This window comes from Phyllostomus discolor, chromosome 8 (assembly GCF_004126475.2).
Source record: "Phyllostomus discolor isolate MPI-MPIP mPhyDis1 chromosome 8, mPhyDis1.pri.v3, whole genome shotgun sequence".
Lineage (NCBI taxonomy): Eukaryota > Metazoa > Chordata > Mammalia > Chiroptera > Phyllostomidae > Phyllostomus > Phyllostomus discolor.
In genome coordinates, this window is record NC_040910.2 from 90,225,411 (window position 1) to 90,237,284 (window position 11,874).

Sequence of the window (11,874 nt, forward strand, 5' to 3'; positions counted from 1 at the left end):
AGAAGCCGCGGAGGCGGCGGGGCGGGGTCCGCGGGGCGGGGGCAACTTCTCCCGGACTCGACGGGGCAGGGGCGGGGCCACGACTCCTAGGAGGCGGAGCTGGGCGGGAGCCTCCAGGAATGGGGCAGGGCTTCTTTGTGGAGGTTCTGCTCTTGTTCCAGTGGCCAGTGGCCTCAGCCCCTCTAGGACTCTCTCGTGACACCGAAAGGCACTTTGGATGTTGCCGGGGCGAGTCTCTCAGGCAGGGGAAGGGGCGGGCAGAACGGGTTGTTAGAAGCCTCAGATGGTCTTCTGTTGAAGATTATCGCTGGACCTGACCCTGGCAATAGTGCGGTTAGATTCCTGCCTGTCTTGCCAAGTGCCCTCCAGCTGAACCCCAGTGCTCATGCAGAGCTCTTAATGGCAAACCCATCCAAGTTTTAGTCCTGGGAGAATGGGGTAGGAGTACACATAAAAGGTACAAGAAATATGCCGTCAGGTGCTTTCTTGAGGGGCCTGAGAGCTCTTAGCATACAGGCGTTACTTGAGATTTAAAACCACCTATTAACAAGTGACCACTGATAAAAGTTTCTGAGTACTGATTGAAAACACACTAGGAGAAAAAGATGAGGTGAGGTTTATTGAAAGAGTCTTCTCAGACATGAAAGAGAAAGAAATGGACCACTGTTCACTGAGCATCTCGGCGGGTTTGGAGCTTTGCAGAGGGTCCAGTTTTGAGCCAGACCCTGGAGGGTAAGCATTCAAAGGGGTCATGCACCTTAGGCAAAGGCCAGTGGCACAGTCAGTGCAAAGGCTCTGAGCTGGGGACTGGGGGAGGTGAGGTTGCAGCAAAGAGGAACTGATAAAGATTCTCAGCTGACATTTTGAACATCTAGATTTAATCGATGGGAAACAAGTTCTTACATAATTAGACATGAAAGAAATATTTCAGTGAAATAAACTTTACAAAAGCAGGTGGGGGAGGGAGACTGGGCAAAAAAACTAACTCAGGGAGGTTTTTGCTGGAGACCAGGTGAGAGGCTTGGAGTCCTGGACCGGCTGTGCCTTTGCGACTCAGGACCACAACACCTGTGGGGGCCTTGTTGGGCCACTGTGGCTGGTGGTTGGGAGAGCTGCTAATGTGGACTCCTGTGGGGGAAGGAGCAGAGTTGTCCTGGCTGGGACATGTGTGTGTGTGTCGGGGGGGGGGGGAGTAGGATGGCTATGGAGAAAAGGTAGGACTATTTTTTGTGGGCTTACTGCATGGGGTGCTGAGCTCTGAGGAGGGTCCTGGATAGTGGGACACTTAACCACTCACTCATTCAAATATTTTCCAAGTCCCCACTATGTGCCAAGGTCTGTTCTGACTACAGATGTTACGTGGGGACACAGTTCTGATAGCTGCCCTGCCCTTATAGAGCTGACTGCTAGTAATGGGGACAAATAAGGACCTTACAGCACAGCAATGTAGGGACAGAACATCAAACGAGGGTGCTGTGAAGCCTGTAGTTGAGCAAGAAATGCATGGGTTCAGCCCAACCTTAGGAAGAGCTCTTGAAACCTGGGCAGAGGTAGGGTCCATGAAAAGCTCAGCACAGTCCCTCTGTTCCCTGAACCTCTGACTTCTTAATCCAGAAAGAGCCAGTCTCATGTTTTGGCCACCCGACCACCAGCTCAACTGCAGCCCTGGGGCTCCTCTCTGTGGTTAGGAGCTGTGAGGCTACTTCCCCTCATAGCTGCCCTAATCTCTAACAGGCACTGATTCTCAGCCTCCCCGGGAGCCCCTGGGACCTCAGTCCAAATTCAGTTTGTCCACATGGCAGGCAGACCCAGGCTGGAGAGAAAGGGCTAGAAGAGGCAAGAGCAGAGAGGCCTTCCTTCTCTCTCCCCAGGCTTGTCCCTGGAGTCCACCCACAGCATTCCCTCCCTGTCACCCCCTCCTCCACTGAGTCTGGAAAGGTGTTGTTTGCCATATGCTCAATTCCCAGGGCAACAGACCAGGCAGCAGGTGTGTGTGTGTCGAACAAGGCCATCTCTGGAGTGGAGTGGCTGGAGATGAGCTTTGTTTAAATATTCAAGAAGTCAATCATTCATCAAGCCTGGCTTGGCGCCCAGCTACCCACTGTCTCCATTTGGGAGGGCCTGGACTGGGGCAGGGAGGGCCATGGAGCGTTTTGTGAGCTTCTTGCATCTCGGATGGCTGACAAGTAACTTCTGGGGGTTGGATTATGCAGCCCAACACAGGGCAGGCCAGAGATTCAGCAGAAAGATGTGCTGGCCAGTATATAGAGTAGAGTGCCCATGAACTCGGCGCCAGTGATTTGTACAAGAATGTCTGGTTCCAATTAAATACATTTTACAAGGGGGCTGAGCACTGTCCCATTTCTTACCAGTGCAGACTTTCCTTGGGCACTGCAGTCCCAGTCCAGCTCCACCATTGGGTGCCTGAAGAAAACCGGCTGTGTGAGGAATCCGTTCTGGGCATGAATTGGGTGCAGGCTGTTTTGGGGGGACATAGCCACTGGGTGTGGTGTGTCCCTTCAACTAAAACTATGGTTCCCAAGTTCTAGGGGAAGGAGGTTGACCTGTAACCAAGGGCATACATGGAATGCATGGAACCACATGGAATCGCACAGAGTCTGTCACCTGTGCATATGGACTTGCATACATGAGCTCACACACACACACAGTTACAACTCCCTGTAAGCCCAGATCTGCTGCACCCAGTTGCAGGTGGGTACTATGCATGCAAGCTCTCCCCTCCCCAGCCGCCCCTAACCCTCTCTGGCTGGGCCATCCTCCTCCTGCCCCCTGGCCTCTCCAGTTGTACTGGTGTCTACTCCCAGCTCCACCATTTAGTGCTCACCGTGGAGGCGTCGTGCTGTGTGAAAATTCAGATGGTCAGGCTGACTGAGAACAGAAGTAGGACCAGGCAGAGACCCGGCAGAACCCATCATCCTTCAGCAACCTGGCTGGTCTTCATGGCTCTGCCCAGGAAGTGAGCATGGTGGGTGTCTTGGGTGGGTTTGTGTCCTGTGCACTGGTGTTCTGGGCCAGGGGCCTTTTTTCCAGGGAGTACGGCCTGTGGGCCAGCAGTAGAGCCACCGGCAACATAACAAAGTTCAGGGCCAGTTACACGCACTGCCTGAATTTGGCCTGGTCAGTATCTAGTTCCACTGAGGGATTTCACCTGTCTTTTTCTTTTTCTGTGGAAGACATGGGAGCCTTACAGAGCAGGTGGAACTGGAGAGAGGGCCCTGAGTTGCCCTGTGGCCATCAGAGAGGGTCTGACTGCCAATGGACTTTTCCCTAAACCTCAGGTGCCTACCTTCCAAGCCATAGGTGAGGGCATTGTGCTGGAAGAGGGGTGGGAAAAAGAAGCAGAAGGAAGAGAAGAAGATGGGTATAGATAGGGCCATATGCCCCTATGGTGTCCAGCAGTGATCTCGTGCAGGGGATCAGGAGGCAAGATGCCACCCTGTGCTCGGATGCCAGCTTGTCAGTCTAGCTGGACAGTGTACAAGGAAGCAACTGGGTCATGGGCTGGGGCATGAGCTGTGGTCTTGGCTGAGACCGCAGCAGGTGCAGACAGGGTCCTGCAGCATCAGTGCTGTGCTTGTTCAAACCAGGTCATAGAGGGACTAGGGGTTAAGCCTGGGTTGGGGTAGGGGCTGGCCCAGGGCAGGCTAGGGTAGGGCTTGGGTTGGACAAGAGCTGGGACCACGGTCAGATTATCAAACCTTTAAAGGAACAGCTGAAGTCTGACCAGCCCACGATCTTACCCTGGCACACGTTTTTGGTGACCAGCCAGTATAGGAGGGGTTTGAAGTAGGTCATAAGGGCCTTTGCAGACACCTTGGTCTGACTGGCTATTTTCTACAGGACCTTTGGCCAAGTTTGCTCAAACCCAGCTTTAGGGCATCCCTGGGAGGGGTGGGTATAGCTGTGAGTTTGTGTGGCAGCATCAGCTCTGAGACCCCCTCAGTATGCCCAACTCTGGCCCTAGGCTTTTTGATAGCCAGTCCTTTCCCACAGAGCTCTGCATAGTGATTAACATCACAAGCTTTGAAATAAGACCTACCTGGGTTTGAATTCGGACTCTGTCACTCAGTAACTAGGGGACCTCGGGTAAGTAACTTAACCTTTCCGAACCTCAGTTTCCACATCTATGGGCCATAGCAACAGTACGTTTCTCCTAGAGCTGTGGTGATGATTAAATAAACACACCGCTGGGAGCATAGCAGACAGGCAATGAAAGCTCTCCACACAGCATAGAGAAATAAGAATTACTATTATTATTTTTATCACCACTACCGTGATGATGATTATTCTCCTGGACTCAGATGGGCATAAAGTCTTGAGACTGTTTCCCACGAGGCACACGCTGTCAATAGGGAGAGGCAGCCCCTCACTCCCTCTGGTCTCACAGGCAGCCCCTCACCCCCTCTGGTCTCACAAGGCAGATTAGAGAAATAATGAGCGTGGGGTGTGCTCCGTGCACACTGCAGTGCAGCAAAAATGTCAGCTCTGTCCTAGGGCTTGGTAGCAGGGGATCAAGCCTTAGGCTCAGCCTGCACACTCGCGGTGGAGGTACAGAGTGTGCTGAAGCCAAGGCTCTCAGCTCCTCCCCCCCAGGATACCTGGAGGAGGCAGCAATGGGCATATATTGATCCTTCTCAACTTGTTTTCCAAACTGAGCAGCAAAGAGTTGGAGCCTAGGGGTGTAGAATTCAGAGTGTGGAGCCTAGACTAACAGGACCCAGGTTCAAGACCCAGTAGTGCTACTTATGGGCTGTGTAACCTCAGGCAATCAACCTAACCCATCTTAGCCTCAATTTTCTCATCCACAAAGTGGGCCTCGTGAATACCTGTCTTTCACTGTGTTGAGGATTAAGTCACATAATGGAGGGAAAAGAGAGCTTTGTTGCTTACAAAGACTTATACACATTGCTGGGGAAAGAATGAGGTGGAGAAACTAAAGGTCAGTGGCTCCTTGGCAGAAATTGCCGGGGAAGAAATGTAGTTCAGACCCAAGAGAAATGGAGAAGCGAACTCATCAGTTAAAAGAAAAAAAGCAGAAACCCACAACCAACTTCAGGCAAGAGGATTTCGTCAAGTGTCAGGTCCTGGAGAAAAAGGAAGGACCTTGTGAGGGAAATGTTTCGACCACTGAGAATCTGCCTATTTAGGAAGTCCTTTCGGGGGGCGGGGCAGGACAAGGGGTCTGATCCCAGCTGACAGCCCATGTGTAGCACTTCTGGGCAACATGTGAGACTTGCAAAGGTGACAACTGAGTGTTGCCTGGAGCTCTCACCTCCAAGGTGGCAGCAACGGGCCCCACGGACAAGGTCAGGTCCACCCTGGCTGGCTGAATGAGGCAGGGGTCTTCGGGAACTTGGATTGAGTCCATTTAGACTTTCCATCCCCAGCAGAACCAGTCCAGAGACTGACTCAGGCAAGACTGACTCATCACACTTAGGAAGATGAGTCAAAAGTAGAAAAAACAAGTTTTAGCCCTGGCTGGCATAGCTCAGTGGATTGAGCACGGGCTGCAAACCAAAGTGTCTCAGGTTCAATTCCCAGTCAGGGGACATGCCTGGGCTGCAGGCCATGGCCCCCAGCAACCGCACATTGATGTTCCTCTCTCTCTCTTTCTCCCTCCCTTCCCTCTCTAAAAAATAAATAAATAAAATTTAAAAAAGGAAAGAAAAATCAAGTTTTAAGATATAATAGGCAAAAAAAAGCAACCAAGAATCTTGCCTTAACCCCTCCCCCCTGCGAACACTCACCTACCCCTCCCCTCCACAGCCCAATTTCACGCGGCTGTCATCCCACCACCTCAGCACTCATGCCATCCCTCTTTCACAGGGACCTCTCCTCTGCCCTCTGCCCAGAAAACAGTATTCAAAGCCCTAAACCTGGAACTCAGGGCCTAGCCTGGGCAGCGCTCTGAACAAGGACACACGAGGACCGGGGAGCGGTGATGAGCAATAATGGCAAGGCCTCTGTGTACTTTGGTGCCAAGTCCACCCCTGAGAGCCTCGTGTGCCCAGTGTAGGGGGGAGGCGTGCAGTGGGGGGACGGAAATGGTGAGAGTGATAGAGTCAAAAGTCCCACCAATCAAGTGGGATGACGCTCAGTGTTAAAAGTGAGTCGATGCACTGAGAACGAGTGTCCGCTGTTTCTCACATTCCTGCACTGGGAACAGAGATCCCTCCTTGGTCACCGGGCATGAGCCCCTTGCCCTTTTTGCATGTTTCCAAAGCCCTTTCCTACTGCACCAGCCCCTTTCTTTTTCCTTTTCTTACTTTCTTTCTTTTAGTTTTTAGGTTTCATTTAGTTATTTTTAGAGAGAGGGGAAGGAGGAGAGAAAGAGATGGAGAGAAACAGCAATGTGAGAGGGAAACATTGATCTGTTGCCCCTTGCACGTGCCCCAACCAGGGACTGAACTGGGGGCCCCTCGCCCCTTGGGACGACGCCCAATCAACCAAGCCTCGCCAGTTAGTCAGGGCTCTTTTTCTGCGGTATGATTATTGATTTATCCTGTGTCCTGTTGCCCCCTGCTGGATGCAGGGCAGGCTGGTGGGCATGTGCACAAGTAAAGTTTTGCTGAATAAAATAAATGATGGGCAGTCAGAGATATAGCTCCTTATGTTCCTTGGATTCAGAAAAGCCCCAACCTGGAAGCTGACTAGAAAAAAGCCTTGTCGTAGGAAAAGATGGAGAAGCAAATGGCCTAGGGAGATGACGGAGAGGCCAGGCTCAGCTCTCCCTGGGAGCAAAGCGGGGGGACATGGGGGTCAGTCCTGCAGCTCTGTCTGGCCCAGTGGTTACTGACAAGCTGCATGGTGGGATCACAAATATTCTTGTTCTATTTGCACAGGTTACTAATCCTCTGGGAGAGAGGAATAAAACTTGCGATGACCTTGACCAATTGGGGAAATGGACCTATGAAAATCAGTTGAAATTCAATGGGGAAAAGATCATGTCGGTGGATGGAGCTCTGATCTTGAAACCAATAGACCTAGGTTTCACCTCACTAGATCCGTGTCCTTTGACTTACGGAAGACACTATATCCTGGAGTCATGTGGGGCTTAGAGCACGGCCTTGCCACGTGCTGGATGAGTGACATGCAATCACATTACCTCTCTTAGCTTCAGTCTCATCATTTGTGAAATGCGGATAGTAACACCCACTCCGCCAAGGTATGAGCTGCTACCATGAAAGCCCATAAGAGCGCTCGTTAGTGAGCCTAGCCCAGAGCAGTCAGTGCTTCCCACCATCAGGGCAGCCTCTACCCTCCTGCTCCCCCCAGCCCACCTGAGGACCAAAACCAACCCCACAGAGGCAGGAATGGAAAGGCTGGGCTAAATACCAGTGCAGGAAAGAAGAGTGGAGGGAGGGGGTCAAAGTGGACCACAAGCTGACCAGAGAGAGCATGTCCAGAGGTTGGTGAGAAAGCAACCTAGATCAGCCTGGGAACCGGACCCAGGCACCTCCAAGAAGAGGCGGGGAAGGCAGAGTGCACCCAAGGCTGCACCAAATGCTGCCGAGAGGATAGGCATGCATCTTGCAAGCAAAGAAGAAGGGGGCTCAGATAGAAGACTGAAGGCTGAGGCAGGACTCCCTCTCGGCTCCATCTGGGACAGTTTGATTTATTGGCATATGAGAGTGAGTGTGGGAGTGTGTGTGAGTGTGTGTGTTTGAGAGTGACTGCATACATGTGTGCATGTGTATTTGTGTGTGTGCATGTATATAGGTTAGCAGGAAGGGCTAAACAGTCTCTCTGACCAGGAGGGGCTACAGGAGAGGAAAAGGCCCTTGGTCGCTGTAGAAGAGACTGCAGTCTGACATGAGGAAGAACTTCCATTAGCATATAAGCTCTGCTCACAGTGTCTAGGGTGCCAGGTGAGGAGGGAGGGCTCAGGGCAGGCTTCAGCAGGAAAGGGAGGGGAGCTGAGAACAAAGGAGGGGGGCGGGCACTCACCCTAGGAGCTTCCCAACCATATTAGAGTTGCGGATGTCACACAGGTGCAGGGGACCCACATGGCCCGAGGTCTCACACAGTGCTTTGTGCACTGGAACCGGAGCATAGGCTGAGGAAGCACCTGGGCAGAGGAGCGTGAGGGCAGGCTGGCGAGTGGGTGCCAGGGCAGGAAAGCCCAGAGCCACCTGGAGCTGGTCAGCTCTGATACCAGTGACCACGAGGGCCTGGTCAGCAAGTGCAGCCCGGGTCAGGGCTCCTTGGGCCAGGTCCCACCACAGGCTGGTCCTCAGCCACGGCAAGGCCTCTTCTCCTTGGCTTCTGAACCAACCCTTGCCCCGCTCTTTCCTGGCCTCTTCTCAGGGACAGCAGGGGTGCTTTTGAAGGTGCCCATCAGCTCTGCTCCACCCAGGATATGGTGCAAAAGCCCAAAGGATTCCAGTGCCTGGATCCCTGAGGGCCGTGTGACCTGATGGTCGGACATGGGCGGGGGTGGGGGGGGGCATCTGGATCTAGGGCCTTCCTGGAAGTCCTCAGCCTCGTTCCCATGCCCCAAGCCCCAACTCCCCAAGCTGGTCCTGCTGGCCGGGCCCAGACCTTTACAGTAAGCGGGCACATCGGCAGAGATGTGGATATTGGCACCTGGGTCAAAGTCGTCCTCCGTCCGAGGGATGGAGGGGCCCAGGCCCTGGCACTTCAACCTGGTGGAGAGAGAAGACCGGGGACTCGAGGGTGCCCCCTGGGGGGCGCTCAGCTTTGTTTTGAAGCGTAGCTATCAGAACTGGGCCTGGCCTGCGGAGGACACTGAACGAATTTTTTTTTATTAAATACGTGAGTTGAAAATACATGGGACTGGGAAACAGAACAAAGTAATAACAGTAGTTAACACTGACTAAGCACTACCTCTGGTCTAGGGACACTCAACACTGTCCTGGTCTTGGGGAGGCAGGAGGGGACCAGCTAGGCAAGGTGCCTACTTGCATTCTGATGATGGAGGCCAGTTGAGACCAGTCCACAGGGTTACTCCATCCATCCTGGCACTACCGTTGTTCCCGCTCCACGGACGAGGAGACCGAGCTTCAGAGATCCGCGCACTGGCGGCAGGACACAGCACCAGGCACTGGCAGACCGCCGTCACTTGAAGGCTCAGGTCTGGTTTTGCCCCTCTGAGCCATGTGGCTGTGCCTAATTGTCACCAAGCCTTGTTGTAAAATGGGGGTCTATAAAATGTGGTTAAAGTGACCCATTGCTGGGATGAGACGAAGTCTCCGAAAAGATGCACCGTTTGTTGGCTCACTAGGGACCTCTGACCCCTGGCTCATCCTCTGGGTTGACACAGAGTCGGGAGACTCCGCTCCCAGTGGACAGGGTCTTGTTCAGGGCCCAGAGCATTGCCACCCCGCTTCCTCAGCCCCCCCCCCCGTCTCCATCATTCATGGGGTGGAGGGTGTGTCCACAGAAGAAGGAAAGGGGCCCCTGCAGGAGCCTCAGATGGCTGACGGGGCGTGTGTCCTTGGAGAGGCACAAGGTCAAGACTCCGCCAGCCCTGCTGGAGAGAGCTGGTCCTGAACGGGGAGCAGGGGTGGAGGGTGAAGGGATAGAGGACTGCGTGACCGCTCTGCCGCCCCAGGGCTGCTGCGTGGCTGTGGGGCATGCGTTCTTCCTCTGTGAATGACTATGGGCTGTGAAGCTTCAAGTAGCCCTAAGGGCCTGTGCAGAGTTGGCAGGCTCTTCGTAGTTGCCCCAAAGGTCATGCTGTGGCTAGCAAACTTGAGCCAGCCAACCGGAGGCCAGGTGGAGACGGAAAAGCCTGGGAGAGTCAGGGCCAAGCAGGGCAGAGTTAGGGCCAGGGCAGGCCCACGTCATGGACCCACCCCCAGCGCTAGCCCCCCAGCTGGTCCAGGTAACTTCTGCCAACATCCGCTTTCCGTCCTTCCCCAGAGGAAGCTCTGGCCCTGCCCCACCAACCTCCCTCCTGCCCCAGACACTCTGTCTCCCCACCAGCTGGCCCATCCACTTCTAGGGTGGGAGCACGTGCCTGGAGACCTGGGGGCTCCCTTCATCATTTCCTGGAGCTTGTCCTGGGGCAGGGCCACCATGCCTATGTTCTGCAGCTCATTCAGCATGCGCTTCACAGCCGGGGCCTGGAACCTGGCGCTCCTCAATAGGCAGCCCGGGTGCCAAAGTACAGCATGTGCCGGGGCCGGGGCCGGGGCCCTTTGCTTCCTTGTGCAACTGGATGGAGGGTCCCCATACTTGTCTTGGGAGGTTGGGGGAGGGAGACAGAGTCCCACATTGAACTCCAGAGCCACAGGCCCAACCTCCTCCAAAGCTCACTTTAAGGGTTTAGAATCATCAGGCCTCCTAAGAGCAAGTAGGAGATTTTTACAAAGGGGAAAGCAGTAAGAGGTTCTTGCCCAGAGAACGTTTAGTGTCACCAAGGGGCGTGGAGCCTGCAGTCTGCTTTGACATATACTTTGAGACTTCTCTCTTTCCTCTGGCTCTGGACAGGGGGCAAAGGTGTGGATCCCCACCCACACCCCATCGCCCCCAAGGCCCCTAAGAAGAGCAAGGGAAGGAGGGGCTGGGATGCAAGTGGTACCACACCACCTGTTCCGACTTTTTTTGGTGATGTTGGTGACATAGTTCCAGGTGGCCTTCGTGAACTGGTTCCACACAGTCTAGGCTGTGTGCTCATAAAACTGCAGCAACGACCACCACAGTGTCACTGTGGAGCTTGTCTGCAGAGAAGGAGGTGGGCACCATGCTGTCCTGGGAGCAGCCTGCCCTTGCCCGGTCCCCTTGTCTGAGCCCATGCACCTGTGGCTCCCAGCCCCATCTGAGCCCTGTTTGCCCTCGGTTCTGAGCCGTGGCAAGAGCTGCCTGTAACAGAAGAACACAAGTAGGGCAAGCCCAGGGCGAGTCCATCCTGTGCCCATGACCAAGAGAACAAGAAAGCTGGGTGAGGCTGTAAGCCACTCACGACCAAGCTCCACGTTGTGACGTCAGGGGCTGAAGGGTCAGCTAGGGAATGCTGGAGTTGGAAAGCCCCACCCACCTTCTGGTTCAACTGTCCCCATTTTGCAGTGGAGGAGATGGAGATCCAGAATGGTGAAGTGCGTGACCTGGGTCACAGAGCTAGTTAGTGGCAGAGCCGAGAGGAGAACCAGGGTTCTTGGCTTTTAGGCCAGACCCTGTTCCACTCTACTTGGTCACTTCTCCCTCGCGCTGGAGGCCCCCTTGGGCCTTGGCCAGGGATCGGTGAGACCCCTCCCTCCACAGGCCGGGATCACACAGGGGGATGGGATGATGGATGGGTGGAAGTGGCATCTCTGAATCTCTGGTCTTCAGAAGCATAGTTGTCTCTCCAAGTTCTTCTGACTTGACCTCTTGTGTTCACACTCTGGTCTTTTACTCTGTTATGGGCTGGGGTGTGGTCACCCTCCCGGCCATGTAGCACCGTCCTCCCTTCTCCTTGTCCTCACACTTATTGCCCCAGGGAGAGCCTGGTATTGTGAGTTTGCAGTCAGAAGGTGGAGGGTGCTGGGAGGTCTGGGGAAGGGCGGCGGCACCTCCCATTCAGGGTGCGTGTCCATGAGTCCCTAATCCTGGCTTGAGCACCAGCTGCTGGGACCCCAGCTCTCTGCTGGCTTCGGTGACAACCCAGGACCCTGACACCCACAGTCGGGGTAGAGCAGCCCTGTCTGTCTCACCTCAGGCTTCCTTCTTCAGGCTCCCTTCCCTCCGTACCCAGAGTCCCTCCATCCGGTGTCCGCTTCACGCACTCGCCTTAGGCCAAAGCCCTCACAGCCTCACACCCCTTCCCACGAGCTGGCATTGTTACCAGAGACACTGACCAAACAACCCTCCAGATATGAGCTCTTACACTCAAAATGCATTTAAAACAGA